The sequence below is a fragment of the Eleutherodactylus coqui genome, chromosome 2, assembly GCF_035609145.1.
Source record: "Eleutherodactylus coqui strain aEleCoq1 chromosome 2, aEleCoq1.hap1, whole genome shotgun sequence".
In the NCBI taxonomy this organism is placed as follows: domain Eukaryota; kingdom Metazoa; phylum Chordata; class Amphibia; order Anura; family Eleutherodactylidae; genus Eleutherodactylus; species Eleutherodactylus coqui.
In genome coordinates, this window is record NC_089838.1 from 141,353,161 (window position 1) to 141,364,469 (window position 11,309).

The window sequence follows — 11,309 nt, forward strand, 5'->3', positions numbered from 1 at the left end:
AGGTCGCCCCTCAGCTGTCTTTTTTCTAAACTAAATCCCAATTCGGATAACCTTGCTGGATATTGTGGTCCACCCATTCCTTTTAGTACTTTAGTTGCCAACCTTTGTACGCACTCAAGCTCTAATATGTCCCTCTTGAGTATCGGTGCCCAAATCTGTACACAAATATTCTATGTGTGGTCTACGCAGTGACATGTAAAGAGGAAGAGCAATGTTCTGGTCATGTGCCCCTAGACCTCTTTTGATGCATTCCATGATCATATTTGCCTTGGCAGCTGCTGCCTAACACTGACTGTTCCAGTTAAAGGGGTTGTCCCGCGGCAGCAAGTGGGTCTATACACTTCTGTATGGCCATATTAATGCACTTTGTAATGTACATTGTGCATTAATTATGAGCCATACAGAAGTTATCAAAAGTTTTATACTTACCTGCTCTGTTGCTGGCGTCCTCGTCTCCATGGTGCCGACTAATTTTCGGCCTCTAATGGCCAAATTAGCCGCGCTTGCGCAGTCCGGGTCTTCTGCTGTCTTCAATGGGGCCGCTCGTGCAGAATGCCGTCTCCGTGTAGCTCCGCCCCGTCACGTGCCGATTCCAGCCAATCAGGAGGCTGGAATCGGCAATGGACCGCACAGAAGAGCTGCGGTCCACGGAGGGAGCAGACCCCGGCGGCCATCTTCAGCAGGTGAGTATGAAGACGCCGGACCGCCGGGATTCAGGTAAGCACTCTCCGGTTTGTTTTTTTAACCCCTGCATCGTGGTTGTCTCGCGCCGAACGGGGGGGGGGGGGGGGGGGGGTGTTAAAAAAAAAAACAAAAAAAAAAACCTGTTTCGGCGCGGGACAACCCCTTTAAGCTTTTTACCTACATAAGTTGTACCATAAGAATAGAATGAGGAGGATGAGCTGTGATCTCCTCTATTATAACTATGTGACAGGAGCTGTGTGATATCAGTGACTGTGACAGGAGTGCCTGTGTCCCCCTATAGGCATTTTCTTTGGCAGAAACCATATAACTGCATCATACAAACTATGATGTTGACTAGTTTCAGACATCATAACGCAAAGTAAATCTGAGCTGGCCAAAACGGAGATCACATGACCATCTGAGGAAAAAGAGGCCACGAGTTTCAGATAGAAAGGAATAACTAACCAAGGTAACACTAGCTCACTTATTGTGGGGGTAATAGCTACTTAATGAATTTTAAAAACATCTCCGGCGTGGCCCTTTATAAACCAGGAGAGTAGAACATATGACATGCATCGGGAGCCACTAAGCACTTTATTGCAGTACGTAATGGCTTTCTTGCCAGCTTTTCTTCATCAGCAGTGTAAGGCCGCCTGCAGACGAGCGGGTCGGATCCGGCGGCGAGAATTCTCGCCGCGGGACCCGACCCGAGAGCCTGCAGGGAGGAGCGCGTACTCACCCGCGCCCGGCTCTTTCATGTGCCGGCGCAGACCGGAGCCGGCGGCCGGGTGAGTGAAGCTTCTGTGCGAGGCTCTGCGAGCCCCGCACAGAAATAGGACATGCCGCAGTTTGTTTGCCGCTCGACCTTTCGCGCGGCCAAACCGCGGCAGTCTGCATAGGAGTGCGTATTGTAATGCACTCCTATGCAGGCTTTCAGTGGCGGAAATCCCGCCACGGGATTTCCGCCCGTGTGCAGGCGGCCTAAGGGTGAGTATTGGTAGGAGGAGGAAATTGGAACAAATGTATTCTTAGCAGAGAAGCTTATTGGATTCTCTGCTTGAAAAGATTTCCTATAGACATGAAATATATAAAGATTTATTGATAGCTACATAGAATTTCTACTTGCCTGTCATTAGAGAAGTAGAAGGCATTCCGCTTCTAGCATTTATATGTGTACATATGCTATATAGATTGGATTTCCTTGAGGCTGTATTCACATCGCTGATAACAAGTTATGCCAGAGGTTCTCAGGTTAAACTCGCATCCGTGTGCTGGACTCCACGTATTACATGTAGTATTCTCATCCATGAATCAGACAGTAGGAGATAAAGCGCTTTTTTGGGGCATTTTCAGCCAGATCTGCGACGGAACTGCTGGCCAGAGGTTCCAATGCCAATGTGAAACCACACTAAATTTTAGGTTCCATGTGATGGCTGACCTCACGCTAAACAGTGTACCTGTACAGTAGGAGACTATAAAGTGAACTCCTGATAGTTAGGAACCCGTTTTGGACAATTGGAGATGGAGACAGTCACCACCTCCATAGGTACAAAGTGTGCATATGTAGTCACTGTAACACAATAGCACTGTGCACAGGATCCCTTTATGTATCCTTAATATGATGATTTGTCCCCATACAGACTGCATTTGGTGGTAGCACATCCCTTCTTTATGTGCTGTTAACATGGGCAAAAAAATGTTCACTTATCAAGTGACAAATGTGTGTTTGCTGGTTTATCGGCTGATGGCTGACATGTTCTCACAAGCCGCTGATCGGGAATGAACATTCGTGTGCCCAGTGTAAAAGGTTCAGAATGGGCTAAGATCTTTCTTGCTGATGTCACTTGCTGATGTCACTTGCAGCTTCCCCTCTTCCCCCTTACACACAGAACCAGAAAGCTTAACTTTTCATGCCCCAAAGGAGGGACCGGTTTTGCCGGTAGAGGCTGCAGACAATTACTCTTTCCTTATCCTTCCTGACGGATTCTTCTCTCATTTTGCTAGTGTCCTCGTTAGCACAGGTAGCATGGGATGATACCTGCAGCCCAATCAGGTTGCACATGTAGTCCTGCTCCTCCAGGATGGCAAATCTATATGTGCTATCACAAGGTTAGTGGTATCTCCCAGCAGTCTCAACAGCATGGACATGGCCAGAGAAGGATATCAACCTAGCAACCGGACCCGTATCTGCTCATGTGTACAAGGAGGAGCACTACTAAAGCTCTTAAAGGGGTTACCCGGGGACACGGTATTCTGTAAAACCTTGTGCAGCCTGTAGTAGTAAAATAATAGAACACACTCACTGTTGCCCTGCCCTCTCTCTGGTCTCTGCTAAACTTCACTTCCACCAGGGAGTGAGGACGACCCAACACTTAGGCAAGTGAGCGCCACGACTATTTACCAGCTGAAGGAAGACTGTGATTGGCTGCAGCGGTCACATGGCCCTTTTGTTGGGGACATCGTCGCTGGCTCCCTCACCAAGTAGTGAAGATGAGTGGGACCGTAAAGATGGCAGCGGTAGGAAAGGGTAGGTATATGTTCTATTATTGTACTACTGTAGGCTGAGCAAGGTTTTACAGAATGCTGTGTCCCCGGATAACCCCTTTAATTCACCTCCAGCGGACTACTAGTTTGCAGACACCATCTGCTGTCTCCTCAGGAGCATTTCCAGCTGTTATTGGGAGTGCACACAGACACGTGGGGCTATACACACTACTGAAATCACATTAAGGGGGCCTTCACACTTGCAATCGCGATATCACTGCGTTTTGTTTACGCAAATGTCAATAGGTCTTTCTAATGTTAAGATTGCATTGCACAAAATCGCAAGTTTGTGCTTGGTGACTTTTGTGCGAGGCGTTTTTAACATTAGAAAGTCTTTTTGACATTCGCGTAAAAAAAAACACAGCGATATCGCGATCGTAAGTGTGAAGGCACTCTAAGTTGCGGGGATGTAATTCACATCAATTGATTTTCTGGGCGATTTGCATTGCAGCTTTCAATTGGTTGATGATTTTGGTTTCCATTGATAGTTGATACCCCATTTTGTTCTCAATGAATTACACTATTTAGTACAGTAAATATTTTCAACTTGCAACTTTTAATTTTCGTTCTTCACCATCCAATGTGTGATTTAAATGTTTACTTTTTTTTTTTGAGCAGTATACAAAGAAGGAAGTGCTTATAGCACCACCTAGAGGAAGCCTTGTGCATAATACGCCATATACGTTTGGAAATAAATGGCAGTTTTCCCCTGATCACTCATTAGTGAAGGATGTTTTGGTGGTGCTTTGCTTCAGCAATTTTACAGTCCAAGACAGCGCAAAAACATGTTGGGAGGTATATAGCTGGGATCAGGGCTGGAGCGGAGAGGTTACTCTTAAAGGGGTTGTCTCGCGGCAGCAAGTGTGGTTATACACTTCTGTATGGCCATATTAATGCACTTTGTAATGTACATCGTGCATTAAATACGAGCCATACAGAAGTTATTCACTTACCTGCTCCGTTGCTAGCGTCCCCGTCTCCATGGATCCGTCTAATTCTGATGTCTTCTTGCTTTTTTAGACGCACTTGCGCTGTGCGGTCTTCTTCCTGGTGAATGGGGCCGCTCGTGCCGGAGAGCTGGTCCTCGTAGCCCCGCCCCGTCACGTGTGCCGATTCCAGCCAATCAGGAGGCTGGAATCGGCAATGGACCGCACAGAGCCCACGGTGCACCATGGGAGAAGACCCAGGGTGCATTGTGGGTGAAGATCCCGGCGGCCCTCTTGGTGAAGGAAGAAGAAGGAAGAAGGAAGACGTCGCAGAGCGGGGATTCGGGTAAGTAATAAAAAAATTTTTTTTTAACACATCCTTTGGGGTTGTCCTGCGCCGAACGGGGGCCTATGGAAAAAAAAAACAAAAACGTTTCGGCGCGAGACAACCCCTTTAAGTACTGCAGAATTTGCTCACCTGTAGAAGACTGCTTCCCCACCATGGCTAAAACTGTGCAAAACTTCAGTGACAGTTTGTGAATCAGGTATGTGTACTACCTCCACTACTGCCAATAGCATATATAATAAAATGAGACCTTTTACACATTGCAGTAATGGCTGCTGTTGAATATGTGTGCAGACAAAAAGCTCCTGCTGTAAAGAGGTGTGCGAAAAGATTGCAACACATGCGCCAATCCTTGTCTGATACTGAAAATAAGGAAGCACCATAAAACCTCTTTTTTTGCTAATTACCCCTTTCCAATCCAATTTGTATCCTGGCTTTACTAGGGTGCTTACTCTTTTTCTGCCGTTATACAACAGCGCTATATGCTGGCTAAAGCCAGTACTGCATGAGGTGACACATTGGATAGGCTCCGACCACAGAGGGGCTGGCAATATACAGTAAGAGAACCCTAAAAGACGTCTACCAATATCGGAGCTGTACAGCCTTAAATCATGTCTTTAGACGTAAGACAGTGGATTGGAAAGGGTTAAATTAAAAAATGTTCTATTTACAACAGTTCACAGAGGTTTATCTAGCTTACTTACTGATTTGAGTACCAAACACTGAATGTGCAATTTTTTGCTCACCTCTGCATATGTTTAACAGAAGCGAAGATGGACGCCTAGCAGTGTCATCTGTTACATATAAGCTATATTCGTATCCTGTAAAAAAAAAGTAATCGTTAAACAGACCCTTTTATATCCCGCGGGTGATGATGTCATAGTTAGGCATCCATTTCATCTGTTTACTTGCTCATCAGCTAATTGGGGGCAGCCCAGCGAACATTTCTATGATCGTTCATGCTTGATCATCGGGCCATCTAAAAAGGACCTTGCTGTAATAGTACATAAAAACCAGAAACAAGCGTGTGTTATGATCACATTTTTATTCTAATTGAAAATACAAAACTACTGACCAGTGGTAGTGCTTCAATTTTCAAAAAGCCATTGGACAAGATGTTAAACACAGATGAACAGTTACTGTAACATGCTACAAGATGGAATATCTGTCATCCTCCAAGTCCATTCCATCCTAGCTCAGTGACATTTCCTGAAAACACTGGACCTCATGTATAACACCGCAGACAAGAGGATGGAATCGGAATGGTTGCTATTGGCAACTACTCCACTTTTGACTGGAATGGATTTTATACATGAGGTTCAATGCGTGCGCGGTTCAATGAAGATACAACTGCTATTCCTGCTCACAGGTCCGACACAGAAAATCAAATAAACCTTTGTTTTATATAAATAGTTAATGTCTCTTGTTGTTTTCTATTAGTCTTATCACATTCATTTGTCATGGGTTCTGGCTCTTCATCCATACATAACACTGGTCTTTACTCAATGTTTATATAACAGTCTATTGGTTGTTTAAAAATGTAACAGTACAAAACAAGCAATGATGGTAAAGTAAGAGGTGTGCGGACAAGGCCAGCTCACACAGGTGGAAATACATAAGCCTTCAGTCACACCCGGCCCAAGCTCTTCTCTCTGGAGGTCCGAGTGCATATACGGTAAGCACTAGGAACGCGTCAGGATACAGAACTCACCATTTCCATATCACTGGATTTCTTGTAATTAAAAGTTGCGAGATGCAAATAAAAAAAAACCAAAAACAACAAAAAGAAAACTTTTAAACATCATAATGAAGTCACACTTTTGTGTAAGAGGTCACTGCTTGTTGCTATGGCTATCAAGAATATGCCACAAATTGTAATGACTTCATTGTATATACACCCAATATGTGGACATAAATGCAACAATTTAAGATACGTTACAGGCCTCCCCCTGACCCTGCCATTCCTCCCCATACCCTGTGGAAGGGACCCAGTCAGAAGAAAGCCGATTAACTTGAAAGTACGCACAGCTTACCCTTCAAGAGCGAAGGAGATAAATATCTGACCAAGTATTGCAAATCCTCTTAGAAAAGTAAGAGCATGGGCTTGATACCTGTGATCGTATGAATATGGCACAAACCCCCCCAAAAACTCTACAAACTCATTATCAAAAAGGCACAGTTAACAATGTTCAGACAGCTCTCTGGCTTTCTGTCTCATCCGAAAAGTGCACATGTAGGACATGAAATGCATCATCGACAGAAAACTATAACACTACTAATAGAGTCTACTCCCTAGAATAGAATATACTGCACTAAAGGGACTAAGTGGCTTGTTTTCTCACTGGCATATCAGCAAGGCATTTTAGGTTCCCTTTAAGAGGAGAAGGTTTAACAGCAATGATATATTAGGAGTTCATGAAATTACGCCAGAAGCTGTGTCATTTACAACATGATCAGCCAAGTTCCAGGCTACAATTATGCTCAATCCCATGAAATCCCTTAAAACTTTGATTGATTGTACCGATGTTTGCCACAAGTAACCTTGTTACACTGGACTCAATGTCATAGACCATTGCCTAGAAAATCCATAAAATACCTTCCTCAGTGTGCTGAAAGCTGTATTAAGTATATACATGTTTGGGAATGCCTTCTACCATATACACATAACAAATATATGACCATTCTGGCTGTTCTCCAACTTCTGTTTCTTCGAGAAGAACTCCAGAACACGGTGGAAATTACATGTGCTGATATGTACTACTTATTTATATTGCTAAAAGTTTGCTATATTAATAAAACACTATACAAGTCACAAAAAGGACATGGTGGAGTGCACTGTACAAGTTCCTTATCATTAAGCTTCCCCTGTACATGAATGAAACAGTTTCTAAATACACAGTTTTCACTATACAGTTCTTAGTTGTAGTCTTAGCTTGAAGACCTACGTGGATAGGTAAGTAAGCCTTCAATGCCGGCTACAGTAGGTTAAAGCACTGTAGCAAGAAAGTCGAAAGACGCCTTATGCGAGTTAGGAGGCGCATAAAGGAATCTATTATGTACGATTCGAGGATTCGGATCAGAATCCGGAACTTACAATATTGGGTTTCATTCGTTATAAAAAGAGATTTGCTGTACACACAAATAATTACATCACACTACAGCTAAAGTGTGTAGGATCTACAGTATACCGAGACGATCCATGTCATAGGGACACAGTCCTACTGTAGTAAAGCAGGTTTGGTATCACACAAGAGGCAGACATACAGTAAACCCACAATTCCCCAAGTGGTGGAAGCTTCATCTACTGTACTGAATGGAATGTTCCAATTGCTTTGGCAGGAAGAGCTCTCATCTTTTACCACTTTCCAGTTCATTTTGGCAAGTATCTAAAGTTGTAAAAGTTGTGTTAAAGTAACATTTTAGAATCGACTGTCAGAGATGCATTACATCTAAATATCGGGGATGTTCACACCTGCAGGGTTAAAGAGGAAAATAAGCAAAAAGGAGTGGGATTCTTAGGAAACCATTCAAAAGCATTGATTTGGGGGTATAATGCAGTTGTTTTAGGGTACCTGTAGGTGAGGTGGATTTGTTGCAGATTTCACCCTATGTGTTGCAAACGACAAAATCCACTGAGAGAATTAAACATACTGCAGATTGTAAAATCTGCACCGCAGGTCAATGTACAGAAAATTTTGGCAAGGTCTACATAAATTTTTTTAAATCTCTTCCACTTTGTAATACATTATGCTGTGGATTTGCCATTGGAAAATCAGCCTAGACAATCCTCAGCTAGGTAGACTTTGGCTTGACTTATACTGCATCTGGGATCCTGATTATGGTCCTTGTTCCAACTGAAACGCCGAAAGTGCCTTTTAGAAGATGCATAGGTTATCATTACAAAAATAGAGACCAAAGCTGCAAATCTATTGTTTCCAGCATTTTAGCCAGACATAATCACAATCAACTAGACTATTCTGACCTGCTGAAAGGAATGGACAGACTATAGCTTGCAGCTTAGGTTTCCATTTTTGTAATAACACCCTAAGGTTCCTGTCCAGAGTCCCACCTGAATGCAGTTTCAGCAATTAAGTTTGAACCCTGGGACAGAGACCCGGATGCAGACTGAATGAAGCCCTAAACCACATTATGCGCCATTCATGACGTTTCCTTCCCTTTTCTATTTTTACGGTTGTAATGACCACCTCATAGTTCCACAGCACAGTTTTCCATGAATGCCAACCTAGCAACATTTCAGAAACACATATTGCAGATTGTGGCATAACAGCATGCATCAATGCGCAGTTTTGCTGCGTGTTCGAATTGCAGCCATCCTGCTGCTCCCCGTCACACCAGTACCAGTCTCTGAGATAAATGAGATGTACAGCCTGACGTACAAAAACGTAATAATGACTTATTGGACTAAAATAGGCAGAAATTAATGATTAAGTGAGAAGTACGGCCATCCCCTCTACTTGTTTACATGATGGTACACAGGTTAGTACTTTACTGGTCAGGACTTCAGGTGAATTCGCCCTTAGAAAAGGTAGTTGTTTCACGGATGCGTTTGCGCAGCGTATTGCGCACACAAAATTTGCATGTGCAACACAGCGAATAGAACCCATTGATTTCAATGGCTTTGTTCACATGCGCATGCATTTCGTTTGCACAAAAAAAAAAAACGTAGCATGTTCTATTTTTGTGTTGAGCACATATAATTTAACTTAACTGCCCACTGAAAATCAATGGGAGCATGCTTGAGTTTTTTTGTGCATACAAAAAAAATACGGTACAACACGCACTGGTGCGCGTAAAAAAGGCAACACCCATTGTGCAAATACACGCCTAAATGCGCTTAGGCCCATGTGAGGCTGGCCTAAGTTTAGAAAGGGAGTCATTCAACTTCAGATGTATACATTCTAAACATAAATACAACTAGTCTAACTGAAACAGTAAAAAAGGGAGAAAATGCCAGCTTTTTGTGGGATTACACGATGAATAAAGCTACAATGCTGGAGGTTCAGCATATAAAATCATGCGCCTCATATGCATTATTCATAGTGGCCTGTGGACAGTCTACAAAACAAAATCTAGCCAAGTAACCCCAAATAAACCAGAACGTGCAACTACACTGAAATAGCACTGCAATCACTGCACTACCCAGAAGGTCCTACGCCGCTTCTGGGGCGGTTTAAGTCACCCAATAGTTTGCCTGTCTTCTGCTGTAGTCTAGTATCTCAATGGGCTGCCAACTGCAGACTGTCCTTTAGTTGGCCTATCAGTGCAGTTGTATAGGGAGTACATGGGACATACTGTTTGTACTTAAGTAAAGCCTAAGTATAAGTATACATATAGGGGTTATTACATGAATCTCTGAAACCAAAAGGCTGTACATAGTAGTTTTACAGCATAAAAGCTACTTGTATAATTCTTTGCTTCCATGTGTCCCACTAGTGCTGTTGGCGGTGAGCTCTGGCCTGATTCCATCTCCTTCCCCCTCTGGCAGTTGACAATATAGTTTCTTCTTACTTTACAATGTTAACAAGCTAAAAAGTAATTCTCACATCTATACTGCAATGTTCCAGCAGAGGTGCCCGTCCCTTACAGACAAGCAGGAAGCCATTTCTATTGGCTGCCCTGTACTGACCTGAGGATCCCTATGCAGGGGACTGTCTGTGGGGAAGGTGAATGAGTGCGTGTGCCCACCAGTACTCAGCTCATTGGGTGGACATGCACATTGCTATATACTTTGAACACCAGGGGTGGCCCCATACTATGTCTGTAGATGTCGTAACTCTTTGGTGAATGTTTTTTATTTTTAAGCAGAATTTGATAATTTATTGCTTTATTTAAATAAACATAATATTCTTTGTGGGATAACCTTCTTTAAAGGGTTAATCTGGACAGCATTATTCTGATCTGCAATCCACTCACACTAATACAAATGTAGCACTATCACGCCAGCCGTTAGCTACATTTTTAATAAGCTGAGCATACTAGTGTTGGAGTTAAGGTCCGTCATGGCCTGCTAATTTATCGTTTGAATGACGTCAGAGTTCGCTTGTTCCGCCTGTTTATACAGATACATCGTTGGCTCGCTCAAACAAGAATCGTTCAGTCCTCACATTCGCTCTATAAGTGCCTTAGAACAACTAAGCAAGAGGTATTTAAACCAAACAATTAGTGAACGAGCCGCAGATGATTTTTATGTCTGTACAAAATGAACGAAAAGTGAACGATTTATTGTTGGCAGCGTTTACACTGAACGATTTTCATTTTCTCGCATTTGAACTTTTTTTTTTAATGAAAATAATTTTTTAAGTAAAAGGCCCTTTACTAAATAAAGATAACAGGAAATTAGGGAACAACGAGTTGAAGCATTCATCCCACATGGCACTATATGACAGTCACTACCCTACCACGGTGAGTTTTTGCAATATCACTGGACTCTGCATTGCCACCAGTCCAATGGTGGGCAGCTTTTTCTATTCGTACCAATCAAAGGGACCATGAACAAGTGGGTGCTTAATCAGGGTCATCTTTTGAAGACTGTCAAAAATATAAGGGAGATAACCCTAATATATATATATTATTCATAGTGCATACTTCCTGTGATCTGAATATTTGTGTTGTTTTGGTGATCAAGTGAATTGTAGAACCTCACAATCAAAAGTTGATAAAAATAGGGGGAAAAAATTCTAAGAATATTGAGGACCGTGTAAAAAAAGTAAGGAGAAAACCGTGTTTTGTGTGACCATCAAGTGGCTTTTTTGTGGCATTTTCTTGTTTGGTGCTATTCTATTCTATGG